Here is a 17,389-nt window from a genome sequence, read left to right on the forward strand (position 1 = left end):
AGGTTACTGTCTGATCGGAAAACATGCTGATAGACTGAATGTTGCCAGTAACGACTTTTGCAGAAGATATGAGGACATCAAAGAAGAAGAGACTATAGAACACCTTTTGCATGTGTGTCCCGCACTGGCAGTCAGAAGGATTTCCATTTCTCATTTCATTGAGAACTTGCCTTATTTGGAGGATGCGAACGTTCGTAATTTGGTGGGCTCTTTAAAGCGATCTGGATAGTTCAACGGAAGGAATTAGAAGGCATCTTCCTTTTCCTGTTCCTGTGGTATCACAATGGACGAAAACTGCCACTTTAACCTAACCTAACCTTGCAGGATGACGCTTGCTTATACAAGCTCCTAAATTAAAATTAAAAAGGACCTCTCCGAACCATTCAATACCAAACTAGGCTTCATCGTGCATGTCGTGTGATCTCTTTAATACCCTGCTGGAGAAGATTATACGTAATGCTGGTGTGACTAGGTGAAAGTTTAGTCAAATCGGATTAGAATTGCGCCCTCTAGACCCTCAAGAAGTAACATCAGGAGATTGGTTTATATGGGAGGTATATCAACTTATGGCCCAATTCAGACCATATTTAGCACGTATGTTAGAGGTTATAGAGATAGTTGCCGTGCAATTTCAGCCAAATCGGTTAAGAATTACGCCCTCGATTTAGACCATATTTGGCAAGTATGTTTGGGGTCTCAGAAAAAATCACTGTGCAAACTTTAAATAATCAGGCGGCAAATGCGTTTCTAGAGGCTCAAGTCAAATCGGGAGATCGGTTTATATGGTAGTTATAACCGATTATAGACCAATTTGAACCATACTTGGCATAGATGTTAAAAATCATAACAAAACGCAACATGCAAAATTTCAGTTAATTCGCATAAGAATCGCGCCCTCTAGAAGCTCAAGAAGTAAAATCGGGAGATCGATTTATATGGCAGCTATATCAAAGCATGGGCTGATTTGACCCATTTACAATCCCAATCGAACTACACTAATAGGAATTATTTGTGTAAAATTTCAAGCGCCCAGCTTCACTCTTTCGGAAGTCAGATGGACGGGCATGGCTAAATCGATTAGAAATGTCATGACCATCAAGAATACTCATATTCATGCTTGATGGGGTCTTACACGAACATTTCGAGGTGTATCAAACGGAATGACGAAATTAGTATACTCCCATCTCATGGCGGAGGGAATAAAAATAGGAAACGGAGACGAATTACTAAGCCTTTGACACACTTTTCACATTTTTAAATCGACTAATACGTGACCATTGCCTGTCATATGCCATCCCAATGCAATGATTGCATAACAGTTTGATGCACTGACAGTGTCATAGTTAGTTCATGTTTATAGCTGACAACTGCAGTGCAACCACACTAACGGAACACAAATAGATTGGGGACTGTAAAGGTTGGGCAAATAAAAAATTGACCGATGGTATTTCATACGCGGCCCATAAAAACAAAGCAGGAGCTTGGGAAACTTCCCATTGAATTGTTTCCGTATGACAATGAATTCATTTCTGTGCTTCATGTTGCATGGCGCAAACAAGCAACCCTGATTGATTTCAATCATGTCTCGGTAATTTCTCTCACCGGTCACTGTCATTATCACCGTCATAATGGCGATCACGCTAATAATGTCACTATTACCATCATTCAACTCAGGTACTGGGAATTATTTTTATGTTAATGATAATAACGACAATATAATTATGGAGTTGAATATCACATATCATATCAATGACAATTCTAATGGAAAACATGATTTTAAAAAAACTCGATGATTGGTGAATGAATGGTTATGGGTGGACATTTTATTGAAAATGGTGACTTTTCCCCCGTATGAATGGAATTCAGAAACAATTGTTGGCTACATTGGCTGTAAAGTCATTATTCCTGCGAATTGAATTGGGTTATCTACCAAGACCACTAACTTGGAGTAATAAATAAAGCTTTTATGGGCTTCAGACCCTTTACCGGCAGATCGGTCTATATGGCAGCTATTTCTAAATAAAGTCCGACCTGAGCCATATTTGGGTCCTACGTTGAGAGGCCTAAAACTATCCATCGTTTCAAGTTTCAACGAAATCGATTAAAAAATAAAGCTTTGTGGACTTCAGACCCTTTATTTGGAGATCGGTCTATATGGCAGCTATATCTAAATATAGTCCGATTTAATCCACATTTAAGTCAAATGTCGGGAAGCTTAAAATAACCAACCGTTTCAAATTTCTTTTATGGGCTTCAGACCCTTTAACGGCAGATCGGTCTATATGACAGCTATATCAATATGTAGTCCGATCTGAACCATATTTGGGTCCTATGTCGGGAGGCCTTAAGCTGCTCATCGTTTTAAGTTTTAGCAAAATTGGGTAATAAATAAAGCATTTATGGGCTTCAGGCTCTTTATCGCAAGATCGACTTATATGGCAGGTATTTATATCCAAATATGGTCCGAATTGGCCCGTTCAAGAATACAACCAGCGTGCATTAAAAACACGTATCTGCGCAAATTTCAGCTCAATATCTCAAATTTTGAAGGCTGTATAGTGATTACAACAAACGGACGGACGGACGGTCAGACGACACACAGATCGTCTTAGAATTAAATCGTCTTAGAATTTTACGACCATCCGAAATATATTTATAATCTTTGTAGGGTCGGAAATTGATATTTCGATGTAGTGCAAACGGAATGACTAAATGAATATACTCCATATCCTACGGTGGTTGGTATAAAAAGAGCCTTCCATTTTAACGATTCGTGAGGAGCGATTAATGGGCAAGCTTGGGTTCCAGGTCAGAAAGTATGTACCAATAATTAATACAAGTGTAGTGGAGCGTATTCCTCCCTTTGCCTCATCGACCAGGGGGGCATACGCCAAAACAAATGCAAACCTTAGCATTACTACTGGAACTACTGAAACTGCTACACACGTAGAGACTACAAATCAAAGGTCCTTGCGCCCAAAAATAGGCCCAGAAAGGGGCACAACCGCGAAGCTGAGGCCTTTTATTGATCCTGGCACCAAGGGTAGTCAGAAGTAGAGCTGTGCGCTCACGCACGTCCTTTTTATGTCGAAACATGTTCACACACGCTAACGAGACGAAAATTTTACTCACAAAGTAGCACGAGACACTCACGACTGTAGAGACAATCACGACTCATAAAGAACTCACGTGGCACTCACGAGCAGTGTTGCCACTCAAGGAAATTATTTCGTACCAAAATTTAAGAAAAAACCAACCAAAAGCGAGCAAAACCTACCAAAATCACCTGCTGAAATTCGAAATTATAGTTTTTTAAGACCTTGCTCTTAAACTGATCAAGTTCTTAAAAACTATTCTTTGATATTGATATAGCAAAGGGTTTGAAGACACAAAACCGACGTTGACTATATTTTGGTGTGCGAAAGGTAGAAGATGCTTCAACAAGAATGTCAACACAACTAACAGTTTGCATAACCAAGAAAGACAGAAACTTCGTTGGCAAGATCACATCTTGAGACATGGTGCTTAAAATGGAAGGGAAATAAACACAAAAACGAAGCTCTGGCTATCCAAGTAAATAGGCATTCCCTACGGCCCATTTGGAAAATGATCGACATACTGTAGTCGTTTGTAAGACTTTTTTGTAACATGTTGCCCTTTTCTAAAGCGCCCCGACAGCGTTCTCGTATAAACAGTGTGGGGTTCATCAGTTCGATTCCCACCTGAGGCCCGGTCTATCACTAGTGTGGTATCACAATGGCCTGAAATTTTCTGTTTAGAAAAAAGACTGCCACTCTAATCTAACCTAACCTTTTTATATGTGCAATTTAATGGTATGTCCTTGGCAGCACACTCATCTTTACATGTCATCAAAAGATGTGCATAAAGTAATTCCATTTTAGCCCCAATCATAACAATTGCAGTACATTTCTGTGGAGAATTTTCAAAACTACACAAAAAGAGACAACTAAACAAAAACTACTCAGCCCATGAAGAATTTTCATTTTTGCACAAAGATTGAGTGAGGCATGAAAAATAAAACATTACCAACTTTTTAAAAGCACACACTCTGAGTATGTAGCCTGAGAGAATAAAAAAATGCAAATCTGGGACATGAAATCACACAACACCAAAAAAAAAAAAAAAAAAAAAAAACAAGAAACAACAATAAGCTATAGAATTAAGGGATTCCGAAAAAAGGGTGTTGTGAAAAATGTGGTACAATATCAAGACAAAGAGTTTACCATTCAATTGCAATATGTTGTCATGATTTCAAGTACGATGCGGTAAACATTTTACTGAGCTTGCACCAATTGTTGTTGAACAAGTTTCATATATAACAAGCAGAGAAATTTGTATAATGTATGAACCATGAAAACAATTAAGAATTTCAAGATGCCAAACCGGGAGGTAGGCTAACATCGGAGCTATATCAGGTTAAAGAGCGATTTGAACCGTATTTGCTACGGATGTGTGAAGTAAACGCAGCAATAACATTATGTGCTAAATTTCAACCAAATCGGACAACATTTGCAGTTTCCAGAGTCTCAAGATATCAATTCGAAGGACCCTTTGTTATGCGAGATATATCCATATCAAAACTGTCTCAGAATGTCTAGACGATAAAGAAAACGTATATTTTATGCGGTCGCAGGGCAATATATCGGATAAGAGTTGCGCACTCTAGTGGCTCAAGAAGTCAAGATTCAAGATCGGTTTAAATAGCAGCTACATAAGGTTTATAGACCGATTTGAACCATTCTTAATACAGTTGTTGAAAGTCATAACAAAACACCTTCTGCAAAATTTTAACAAAATCGGATAAAAGTTGCGCACTCTAGTGGCTCAAGAAGTCAAGATTCAAGATCGGTTTATTTGGCAGCTATATCAGGTTATGGACCGATTCAAACCACACTTAGCACAGTGGTTGGAAATCATAACAAATCACTATGTGCAAAATGGTAGCTAAATCGGATATGAAGAAATCAAGATCCTAGATCGGTTTATATGGCAGCTATATCAGGTTATAGACCGATTCGTTCCGTACTTGACACAGTTGTTGAAAGTCATAACAAAACATTACATGCAAAACTTTAGCCAAATCGGATAAAAATTGCGGCTTGTCAAAAATTGCGGCTCAAGAAGTCAAATCGGGAAATTGGTTTATAAGGGACCTATATCAGGTTAAAAACCGATTCGTACCGTACTTGGCACAGTTGTTGGAAGTCATTACAGAACATTACATGCAAAACTTCAGCCAAATCGGCCAATATCAATATTAAGTATGCGTGCAAAATTTCAAGCGGCTAGCTTAACGTGTTCGACCGCTGTCGTGATTTCGACAGACGGACGGACATGGCTAGATCGACTCAGAACGTCGAGACGATCTAGAATATATGTACTTTATGGTGTCTTAGTCGAATATTTCGAGGGGTTACAAACGGAATGGATAGATAGGTATACCCCCATCCTATGGTGGTGACCAAAATGTTTGTGCTTTCCCTTTTTTCAGCAGATAAAAACTGCTTGTAGCAAAAAAAAATTGCGTATGTTAAAATACCGTAAGATTTGAGAGCATCTTTAAAATTTAGTTGTCGCTATTTTCGTCGTGAGTGGCGCGTTAGTCGTGAGTTTCTCGCGAGTCGTGAGTGTCGCGAGAGTCGCTCACTTAGGCTCACGCATGAAGAATTTTAATTCAATCAGGGGCACGCACGATCACGTGATTGGATTTGGATCTCACTCAGTATTCACGTGACTCACCCGTGATAAGACAACTCACGCACACCTCTACTTCAAACGTCAGATGTCAGAGAATGTATGAACAATGTCTAGTGAAAAAAAAAACTAGAACTACTTGTTGATAGGCAGAGGGCCACCTCAAGGAGGTATACTGTCTCCTCTGCATTGCAATATAGCAATTAGTAATATATTATTGGCTCTGTAAGAAAAAGGTGTTAACATTGTCACAGTTAACTATTGCGGTTAAGAAAAACTTTCCCGGTTAGAGATATACGCCATACAAATCAACAACAAATATTTTCACACAAAAAAAGTGGTGGTTTGAATTGATAACTCTTTGTGTCAGCCATCCTGTAAAATATTTGTTTTAAAGAATAATAATTTAACATTTTAGACAGTTTTCTGAAATACTAAAAAAAATTTGCTTTCATAAAAAAAAAAAAAAATCGACGGAGTTTTACTTTTACACCAAATAACAAAGAAGTTAAAGAAAATCTATGCTATTTTTTTATAAATTTTAATAACAATAGTTGCATTTGCACCGACCCACTGTTCAGTAAGAGCACATAGGAAAGCGTGAATAAATAGATGGCTCACTAAATGGATTCATTCCTTTATGCTTTATGTGAATTGATAAAATACACATTTAGGTGCCCATGTTGTCTAGGAAGGAGTGGAAAAATATTTATTTATAGTAAACATCCAATGCAGAAAACCGATAACACACACACACACACACTCATACACACATAAAGTAAAATGATGTCGATTTTTAGGGCATGCCCCTGCACTGCAACTGTCTGGCACACATATTTCGGACGTAATGATCTATGGTGTACTTCCTTCTTGTGTTCATATCAAAGACTGTGTGGCCACTTGATGAAACAGTCAACACAGACCCGCAGCTTAATTGGAACGGTCTGAAGAGTAGTTGGTAGACATGCCATACAAACAGATGTCCATATAACTCCCAATTTGTCTATCATAGATATACAAATTAGTTCAAAACGAAATTTAATATAAGGAAAGAAATTGTTGCTTTATTAAAAGGTGTGGAATAAGTCTGCTTGGACTTTGTAAAGTTGAACCCATGCTTGGCAAGCATGGAAATAATTCGTTGGCTATAAATAGTACTACGACTACTAAATTTCCCATGTACATTCCATTAAGGAACAAGGAATATTTATCTCATATCAATGAGTGCAGTGCGATTAAAGTTTAAGCTCAATAATAAGGGACCTCGCTTTTAATGGCGGACCGAACGTCGATATCTCACAAATGTAACCGACATTAATAAGGGCTAAACATTTTTCTGATGTTCACGAAAGATTTGAACCCAGGGGTATGGCGTCATAGGCAGACATGCTAACCTCTGTGCCACGATGGTCACCAAAATTGTACACCCTTTAAATTTGAATGGTTGAGAATTCGTGATTGTAGCATAAATTTGCTTCTGGACAAAATTTTCACAAAGAAAATTAATTTCGATGTAACTATTTCTAAAAATTTTGACAAACTGTTTACAAAAACAAATTTTGACAAAAAGAAATTCTACTAAAATCATTTGAGAATTTTCTCACGAATATTCCAATAAGGAACAGGGGGGCAAAAACTTCTCACATATCAATACATGCTGTGCGATTCAAGTTTAAGCTCAACAATGAAGGACTTCGTTTTCATAGCCGAGTCCGAAAGGCGTGCCGCAAATCGACATCTCATTGGCGAAGTTTTTACATCGATGCTATGTCATATAAATACATCATTTCTTTAAAGAACAGGGACAAACTTCTCAAACTGAGTGCTGTCCGTTTCGAGTTTTAGCTCAATGATAAGAGAACTGCTATTTATTATACAGTCTGAACGCCATGCAGCAGCGTGACACCTCTTTGTTAGAAACGAAATTACCTGATCAACAGATGCGTGTACACATAGCCATTGAGGCCATTAGTATGAAGGTGGCGAAAAGTCCCTCTTCAATGTGCGCTGTCTGTGCTCAAAATTCTTTTGCAAACAGCGTGGGCAAAAAACAGCAACAACAAAAGGTTATCCTTTTGTATGCAGAGAGAGTGTGGGACCGCAACGCTCTTTTCTTTTCTTTGCAAAAATCTTCTCTTTTATTTTATTTCTTCTAACAAACCCATCATAAATTAAGCAGCAATCATTTTCAGCAAACAACTGACTTTTCAACATTAAACTCCTGTTCTGAAATTGCAGAACTACTGCTGAAATAGCAGCCAAATTAACTACTAACAATCAGCAGACTTTTTTCTATGAGTGTATATACCTCTTATCTTTTTTCTCTTCAGAAACTGAAAAATTATAATGGGATGTCAAGCAATAAATTCCATGAATATTTTTTTACTTAAGGTGTCAAATCAAGATATAGGTTTATATGGAAGCTTTATCAGGTAATGGATCGATTCAGAGAATACTACGCCCGTAAGTTGGATCATGTCACGCATTCCGTGATCGCCCGGATCTCCGCCTTGAACGTGTTATGCTCAAACAGTCGAAACCAGATCTCAGTCCATGGGTTCTCAATATAAACCCCTAGGCTATACTATGGTTCCGTCAGTCCAAGACGGTGACGCTGGCAGCAGTGCCTTGCACTCTGAACCTGTTGCATAATCCAAACGTTGCACCCTTTCTCCATCGCAGTCCACGAAACTACTGAGGCGTAAATAAGTATTGGTCTAATCACGCTCCTGTAGAGCCAGTGGACTATCCTAGGATTCACGCCCTATTTCGAGCTTACGGGCCGTCTACATAGTGCCCAACATCTGTGAGCCTTCTCAGTACGCTCCTAAATGTAACACTTCCAATTCAGTTTCCTGGCGATAAAATGCCACCCAGTGACGTGCCCTGTGCCACTTTCTCCCTTATATCTATGTCATGGGACACACAATTTATCTACCTGTTCTTGAGCATATGGTTTATCCAGTCTCTAAGTACCGGATCCACCCGATACTGGTCTAAGTATTGGATCAATGTGTCGGTCCGCACATTATCAAAAGCCCCCGTCGATGTCAATGCAAACCGCCAATGTGTACGTTTTGGTATCGAAGGATTCTTCTATTTTATGCACAACCTCGTGCAGGGCAGTCTCCACCGTCCTTCCCTTGACATAGGCATGCTGTTTGAATTTTTAGCATTTTGCTGGATGTCTTACTTTTTATCATGGTAAAAAGGACGTAAGGCTTATAGGTCTGTAGGCCTTTGGTATCGCGTAACTTGCCTTGCCGGGCTTGGGTATCAACACCATCTTGCCTCCTGCCAGGCTTTCGGAGTATATGCAAGTCCTAAGCACGCTGTGAAAATTTTGGACAGGCGAGGATAGTCTGCCTCCTTCTGATTGTAGTAACGCCGGAAATATTCCATCAGGTCCGGGTGACTTAAATAGTTTGAAGCTCCTCAGGGATTCCTTCCCCATAAATTCCGTAATGATAAACCTTCGATCAACATCATTATTCCAAGATTCCGGTGTCTCCGTGAGTCCCGTCGTATCCTGTGGAAAATGGGTTTTCATCAAAAGTCTCAACCTGTCATTCGTTGTCTCTGCTCTCACTCTTATGTCGTCTACTAAAGTTTCAGTTTGTACATGGGTTTTTGAGAGAAACTTTTTCATCTTGACGGCGTAATTAACGCTATCGACCTGTTCGCTGAAAATCTTTCAGGAGGCACGTTTTGCCGCCCTGGTAATCCTATTGTATTCCTTGAGCCGTATGTAATACACTTCCGAATAAACTTTCGCTTTTTTATGGCGTGCTCTGTTAAAAGTCTGTGGACCTCTTTCCCAATATTCCGAGTCTCCCTGGTCATCCAGGGTTTTTCTTGGGCTGATTTCCTTTTCCGAAGAAGACAACTATCTTCGAAAGACGCCACCAGTGCAGTCGTAATCCTGTTAACATTTTCGTCAATGTCCGAACATAGCGTTACGTCTAAAACCTATTCTAATTTTAAATTCTAAAACCTAATCCTATTAACAAAGGCAGTGGTGTCACCAATGTTAAGGATTATAAGGTCGTAAGTATTCAAGAACTCTGCCAGAGCTTGACCCCGCTCATCACGAAATGTGGTGAGAGTTCGCATCGCAACCTATTAGTACCTTGTTTTTTGTCTGTTTTTCTTTCCTCACCAGCCATTGCATTTGAGGTAAGTTTGAAAAAAAATAGAGGGGGCAAAAGGGTTAAAGATTTAAAAGAATGTATATGTTTTTATTAAATAGTGTGTGTTTTTAAGTCTTGTGATGTATAATTTTAAAATTTAGAAAGTTCTGCAGAAAAAAAATCTTGTTAAAGCCATTCATTTGATTTAAAGTTATGGCGGTTCGAAAATTATTTTGTTTGAATCCTGAAAGTATGGCAACCCTGCATTGCCAAAAAAAATATATGAGCGCATTTTATAGTGTTTTTTGCCCACATAATGCCTCATTCATACTTTATTGGACCACCGTAGCGCAGAGGTTAGCATGTCCGCCTATGATGCTGAACGCCTGGGTTCGAAACTTGGCGAGACCTTCAGAAAAAAATTTTTAACGGTCAACCAATATTGCTACGTTAAATCGAAATAAATGCCAACAATATCTTCCATCAAAACTAAACTCAAGCAGTAATTTTTGGCAGAAAAGAGATTAAGGGTAGTTTTTACGCGAACAGAGCTATTGAGAAAAATGCCTTTAAAGTTAAGAGAAGAAAAACTTCTAAGAAAATAATTTATTTTTATGTATCTCACACGACGAGTGTTTATTTGATGCCGTATTTACCTAGCAACTTTCCTTCCCTCTTAAGGGTTTCTATTCTGATTTGCTTTTGGTTTTAAGCTTTCTTTGAGATGAAAAGCGGATAAATGCGGAAACGTTTTCAATGCTCTGCCAGCACGTGTTTTCCTGCAGCATTTAGATTTTTTTCCTGTAATTCGATAAAGTAAAAGAAAGATGACAGAAAATACGGTTAAGTGTTTTCTATGGTAAGGCACAGAACACAAAACAACAAAGAAAAGTAAGATAGACAGAAACATTTAAGTTGAATATACTCGTATCTGATAAAGTTTTAAGCAAAGTTTGTTTGCTAACTTTCTTGAGAAAGAAAAAAGCCGTTTCATTAAAAGAAACCCCTTAACTGAGATCTTAGCACTAATACTCAAAAGAGTTTAAAATAAAAGAGCAGAATGATGGGTGGTAGTTTTTTAATTAAATATGGTATACCTGAACTACACTGAAAAAAGGAGGTATCGTACACTCAGAGAAATTTGTTAGTAAAAACAGCAAAAACGTTTGATGGAACAGCAGGAAGTCTGCTGAAAATGGGACAGCAGTAAATTGCTGCTAAAACAACAAACCTTTTCTGCTGTTTTCAAATTTTAAAAAGTTTAAAAACCTGGGCACACGAAGCAACAGCGAGAGCCATTGCCGTTGTCTTAGCGTTCGAAGTCATTAATACAACTTCGAACAGATGAACTTAATCATGTGTGGTACGGAAGAAAGTGTAATTTACCACAGACAGAATGTCTGCCATTACACAAAAATAAATGCATTGGAAAAAGTACAGCTAATAAGCAGGGTTGTCAAGCTTGGTTTATGTGGTAATTGTATCGTAGATGCGTTTTCGCAATTAATTCGATTCAAATACAACATACCAACGCAAGGCCCTTGAAGCCATCACACCTAATATGGTTGAAAAGTCTTCTAACCAAAGACGAAACGCGTCCCATAGTGGTTGGTGTGTGTTGCTATCTTTGGCTTGTCTTTTCTATTTGCATCTCCGATCATTGAGCTCGTCTCGAAAGAGAAACAGACAAAAATTGTTAAATTTAATGATCTCGCCCTAACATGCAAAAAACTTGAAAAATAAAAGTTTAAAAAAGCAAGATAATTTCATAAATTTTTCAAAAATACTTTTACTCGATCTTATTTTTCAATTTTACAACCATATAACGTAAAATTTTTTCACTTTTCTACAATTTGCTATTTTTTTAACGAAGTCAAAATAACTACTACTATTATGTATATGCTTTTACAAAAAAAATAAAGCCTAAAATTGTTAATTATTTTTATTTATATAAAACAAATGCTTCAATTTTTGTTTACAACTTCAAAAAACTTTAATGGATTTATACAAAAATTAAACATTTTTAATTTAATGTCAGCAGACAGACTTTGCTGATATCAGCAGATTAATTTTTCTGAGTGTAGTGATAATAACCACTATTAGAGGTATATAGCGTTCATATTGTTATAGTTTCGAACTCTTTGATAATTTTTTTACAATTGTAAATAACATCCGGCTCGAAGGACCAAAATGAATATGTGGAATGGGAGCGTAATCTCTGGAGTTAGAAATAAACACCGATGAGCCAAGAACAAAGACACAAATTATGGAGAGTTTGTTTGCTTTATTCCTCCGGTTAGGTTTATACTTGCAAAACGCCGAAAAAATAAAGGGATAGAAAACACTGAGTTAGGATGTGTGTAACCATTTCGGATTTTATTAGATGGACGGATAGGCGATCTTACCAGTTAAATGGTTGGAATTGAACAAGAAAGAATTCACGCCAATTGTATCGAAAGTTGCAACTCAAAAGAGATTTTCAAATCTTTTGTCAAAAATATGTGCTATCCTCATTGATAGCATGACATAGAAATTGAAAGTAATTGGGAATTTTCATTAAAAAGTGTAGTGTACGCGGTGTAAACTTATAATCACTTGGGATTGCTATTTTGAAAAGAACAGAGACATACACACACATTTGTATTTTATTTTTTCTTCTAACATCCCCTTCTTAATAACGCAGCAGTCATTTTTAGCATACAACAGACCTTTCAGCTGTAAGCCTGCTGCTCTGAAATTGCAGAACTACTGCTGTAATACCAGAACTACTGCTGTAATAGCAGAACTACTGCTATAATAGCAGCAAAATGAACCACTAATACTCAACAGACAGTGTTTGTTATTTTCAGCAAACTTTTTTCTATGCAAATTGCAAATTTTGCCCATGAACATTTCACTAAGGAACAGGGGCAAACTTCTCACATATCAATGAGTGCAGTCCGGTTCAAGTTTAAGCTCAATGATAAGGGCCTCCTTTTTATAGCCGAGTCCGAACGGCGTGCCGCAGTACGACACCTCTTTGGAGAGAAGTACCTGACAAATGTTGTCGGCATTAGGAGGGCAAAATTTTTTCTGATGGTCTCGCCAGGCTTCGAACCCAGGCGTTTAGCGTCATAGGCGGACATGCTAACCTCTACGCTACGGTGGCCTGCATAAGTGTACCTTATTTGAAGGGAATTTTCATACTTTTCTAACCTATAAAATCTATACTCTAAATTCCATCTAGACTTCACTAAAATCAGTGTAAAAATCTCTATTTGTGAAATGTATCCTGATATGGGAGCTTCGTATTCATCGATTCGTCCATGGTTTGGAATAAATTTTTGTGTCGCTTGCCGGGATACCATTTAATTATATTAATCATCTTTGGCCCTAGTTTTAAAAGACCCAAGAACAAGACCCAAGATCGGTTTATATAGCATCTATATCAGGTTATGGACCGATTTGAACCATACTTCGCACAGTTGTTGGGAGTGATATATACATAGTGTTTTGACACTATGTGCAAAATTTCAGTCAAATTGGATGAGAATTGCGCCCTCTAGAGGCTCAAGAAGTCATGACCCCAAATTGGTTTATATGGCAGCTATATCAGGTTATGGATCGATTTGGACCATACTTCTCACAGTTGTTGGAAGTGATATCAAACACTATGTGCAAAATTTCAGTCAAATCGGATAAGAATTCCGCCTTCTAAAAGCTCAAGAAGTCAAGACCCAAGATCGGTTTATATGGCAGCTATACAAGGTTATGGACCGATTTGAACCATACTTCGCACAGTTGTTGGAAGTGATATCAAAACAGTATACGCAAAATTTCAGTCAAATCGAACGAGAATTGCGGCCTCTAGAGGCTCAAGAAATCAAGACCCAAGTTCGGTTCATATGGCAGCTATATCTAAACATGGACCGATTTAACCCATTTACAATCCCAACCAACCTACACCAATAAGAAGTATTTGTGCAAAATTTCAAGCGGCTAGCTTTACTCCTTCAAAAGTAAGCGTGCTTTCGACAGACAGACGGACGGACGGACATGGCTAGTTCGACTTAAAATGTCACGACGATCAAGAATATATATACTTTATGGGGTCTTAGACGTATATTTCGAGGTGTTACAAACAGAATGACGAAATTAGTATACCCCCATCCAATGGTGGAGGGTATAAAAATTGTTTCGTCTATCCATTTAACTCACCATACTCTTAAGTTTCAGTGGAATTTCAAATTATCAACGCTTACCTGCAAGGAAACAAAAAAAAAAAAAACGATTAGTATGTACAAGTACAAAGACATTAGAAATATGTTACACATTTTGCAGCAGCAATCTTTTAGAGCAATAGATAGAATCTTAGGTTAGGTTAGGTGTAAATGGTAGTTTGCAATTAGACTCATTAAGACACTTTCCGTTGGTATTCCTACCGTTAAAAAAGCCAGATCGCTTTAAAATGTCGAATAACTCCGCTAGTGCAGAATTTTCTATATATTCCGAGCGATCGCGGAAATCACATCGCCTCACCCGGAGCGCGGGTGAGGCGATGTGGTTTTAAGTTAACGCAAAGACGTCGACATCTTTACAAACAGTAAACTGGCCTTCAGGGTTGCAACAACCAGGACGAAAAGGTCACGAACCATCTTGGAGTGTAAAAAGATTAACAGCCTTCTCTGCGGATGGCACGATCTGCATAGTTTGGGTGCCGCGCCATAGCGGGGTAAACTCGTAGTGCTTCGGGTTAACCACGCTTATTAACGGCAGTCCTCCAAACCAAAAAAATCGTCTGCCCTTTCATTCCCCCTTACTCCGTTATGGCCCAGAACCCAAACGATGTGGATTTTGCCATCCTCAGAGAAGGCGTTAATCTCATTATTACACTGCAAGGCTGTCCGTGACCTTACCACCCTGCTTGTTATTGCCCTTATGGCAATTTTACTATCCGTTAAGATGTTCACACTCGACGTCCTCGCGTTAGCACCACACCACCTCACGCATTCTGTGATCGCCCGGATCTCTGCCTGCAAGACCGTATTATAGTCAGGCAGTCTAAAACAGATCTCAGTCCCTGGGTTCTCAATGTAAACCCCTAGGCCCGTTCATCTCAGGTATCCGATCGGAAACCTCTTTCATTCCTTCCAGGTTTCCTACTACCAGAGCTACTCCAATCCATTATCCCACACTTAATCTGTATGTCAATGGGTCGGATATCTGAAATTGTCTACAGTGCCCTAGTAAGCGTGGTCCTCATCGTTCCGCCTATGCCAAGACAACATGTTCTCTGAATCTGTTGTATGGTCCTTATGTTGCACTTTTTAGCCTTCTCGGTACGCTCCTGAATGTGACACTCCCAATTCAGTTTCCTATCCAAGATCACACGTAAGTATTTGACCTTGTCAGATAACGAAATCGTTTTATTGAGGAAACGTGGTGCGTTAAATTGGTCCAACTTGGTCTTCCTCATGAACAGGCATATTTCAGTCTTCTCTGGGTTAAAATTGAGATCTTTCGGTCTAGCCCAGTCATATGCCATATGCAAGACCTTTTCGGCCCTTCTGCATGCTCGTTCGGATCCTTACCTCTTAGAAGTATTATAACATCGTCTACGTAGCAAACGGGTTCAAATCCCTCCCAGTCAGCATCCGTAATAGGTCATTTATGGTGGTCACCCATAGGAGAGGCGAGTACCAGTGTTAGCATAGAATAATTGGTAGTTGATATGGTTTAGTCCAGAAACTATGTTCCGGGTCGTCCATGGCTCCTGAATTAAGGCAATATGAATCTTGCCTTTGCTGATTTTGTCCATTGGAGCGTGTGTAGCAGCCTCGCTCCGATGGAGGTTTATCTGGATTACCTCAATCATTGGTCCTCCTGTTAATGGGCATCTTGGGATGATATCTTAGTCTGCTCCCTGTTCTTTAGACTGTTTTGACTTTCCTGTCACTGCACTGCCTGGTGTCATCGATTTAGGTTCTTTGCCTAGTCTAGTCTTCCGACTCTTTGACACTTTATAAAGTCGGCAATGTTTCCATCGTCGGGTCCCTGTTCGTTAAGCCTATCTTAGCCTTCCAAATCTAAAGTAAATGGGCTTCTTGGGAGTAGGTGATGCTACCATAATCGGCTCCCTGTTCGTTGGGTTGCATTGAGTCTCCTGTCGCTGCACTGCCTAATGTTTCAATATTGGGATCTTTACCTATCCTAGTCATCCGAATCCTGAAGGTGATGGGTTCGTAGTCGGGTCCCTGTTCGTAAGGATGTGTTGGGTCTCTCGCCTGATATTTTTATGCACTGCCTGATATTTTATCATTGGGATCTTTGCCTATCAAAGCCTTTCTAGTATTGAGAAACGCGTTGATGGTCTCGTCCTCGGCCCCCTGTTCGGTGGGCGGTATTGAGCCACCTACCACTGCACGGCATGATGTCTCAATATGAGGATTTCTGCCTCTTCTAGTCTTCTTAATCTTGAAAAAGACAGCTTTGCTTTCGTAGTGCCCCATGCGTTTAGTCTTAGCCAAACTTGTCACGGAGACTTGATCAGTGCAAACCACAATGAGAGTTCTTTCCTCCTTTTCCTCCCTGTGGAAGACCTCCCACTCTCTGCGATCAAACCTTGGTTTTGCTTGCCTAAAAATCCCAACATGCGTTCCGTCGCACGAAACGAATGTTGCAAAAACGTGTGTTAATGATGCCTTTGATTTCTCTCTTATTTCAGAACATGAGTTACAAATAGACGAGAATTGTTAAACCATGACAATACTTTAATAATAGTTCTTATTATTACATCAAGTGGTTTAGCCAGAGATATCATCACAGCAAGAATATGTGCACTGAATGAGTTTAAATACAAACAACTACTGGTTCAGCCTCACACTGAAGTGTACATTTTTATACCCTCCACCATAGGATGGGGGTATTTGTCTAAGACCCCATAAAGTACATATATTCTTGGCCGAAATTTTGTATAACGGCTTCTCTCATGACCTTTAACATACGTGTCGAATATGACATGAATCGGTTTATACCCTAATACAGCTCCCCTACAAACCGATCACCCTATTTTACTTCTTCAGTCCCTAAAGTGCACACTTCTTACTAGATTTGGCTGAAAATGTACACAATGACTTCTACTATGGTCTCCAATATTCAATATTTTTTATCCTTTGTTTGTCCAGAAAGAGATACCGTGGAAAGAGCTCGACAAATACGATCCATGGTGGAGGGTATATAAGATTCGGCCCGGCCGAACTTAGCACGTTTTTACTTGTTTATCATATTTTTAGTTCAATAATATTCTTAGTGGCTATTGTGCCTATTATTTTTTCACGGAATATTAAATGTTTCTAATGGGTATTAATAACAATCATTTTTAATAACATAATATCACATTTCAAAGTCCGCTTTTTCGCTATTTCAAAAATTATTTCTTCGAAACCCATATTTGTAAACCAAACTAGAGTTTAGAATATAAATTGTTGAATAATGATAACGAACAATTAAACCTAATTTTTGAATGCTCAAAATTAATATGGAACTCTAGTATAAAGCTATGTGAT

At 38.8% G+C, this 17,389-nt stretch overlaps 1 protein-coding gene across 3 annotated transcripts in view; it reads right to left on the reverse strand.

The window, feature by feature from the left end:
- The window catches only part of LOC106093980 (tyrosine-protein kinase Src64B), a 275,692-nt gene that overhangs the window by 112,408 nt on the left and 145,895 nt on the right, over window positions 1-17,389 (reverse strand). The window lies entirely within an intron of this gene.

The sequence above is a fragment of the Stomoxys calcitrans genome, chromosome 1 (assembly GCF_963082655.1).
Source record: "Stomoxys calcitrans chromosome 1, idStoCalc2.1, whole genome shotgun sequence".
Classification (NCBI taxonomy): Eukaryota; Metazoa; Arthropoda; class Insecta; order Diptera; family Muscidae; genus Stomoxys; species Stomoxys calcitrans.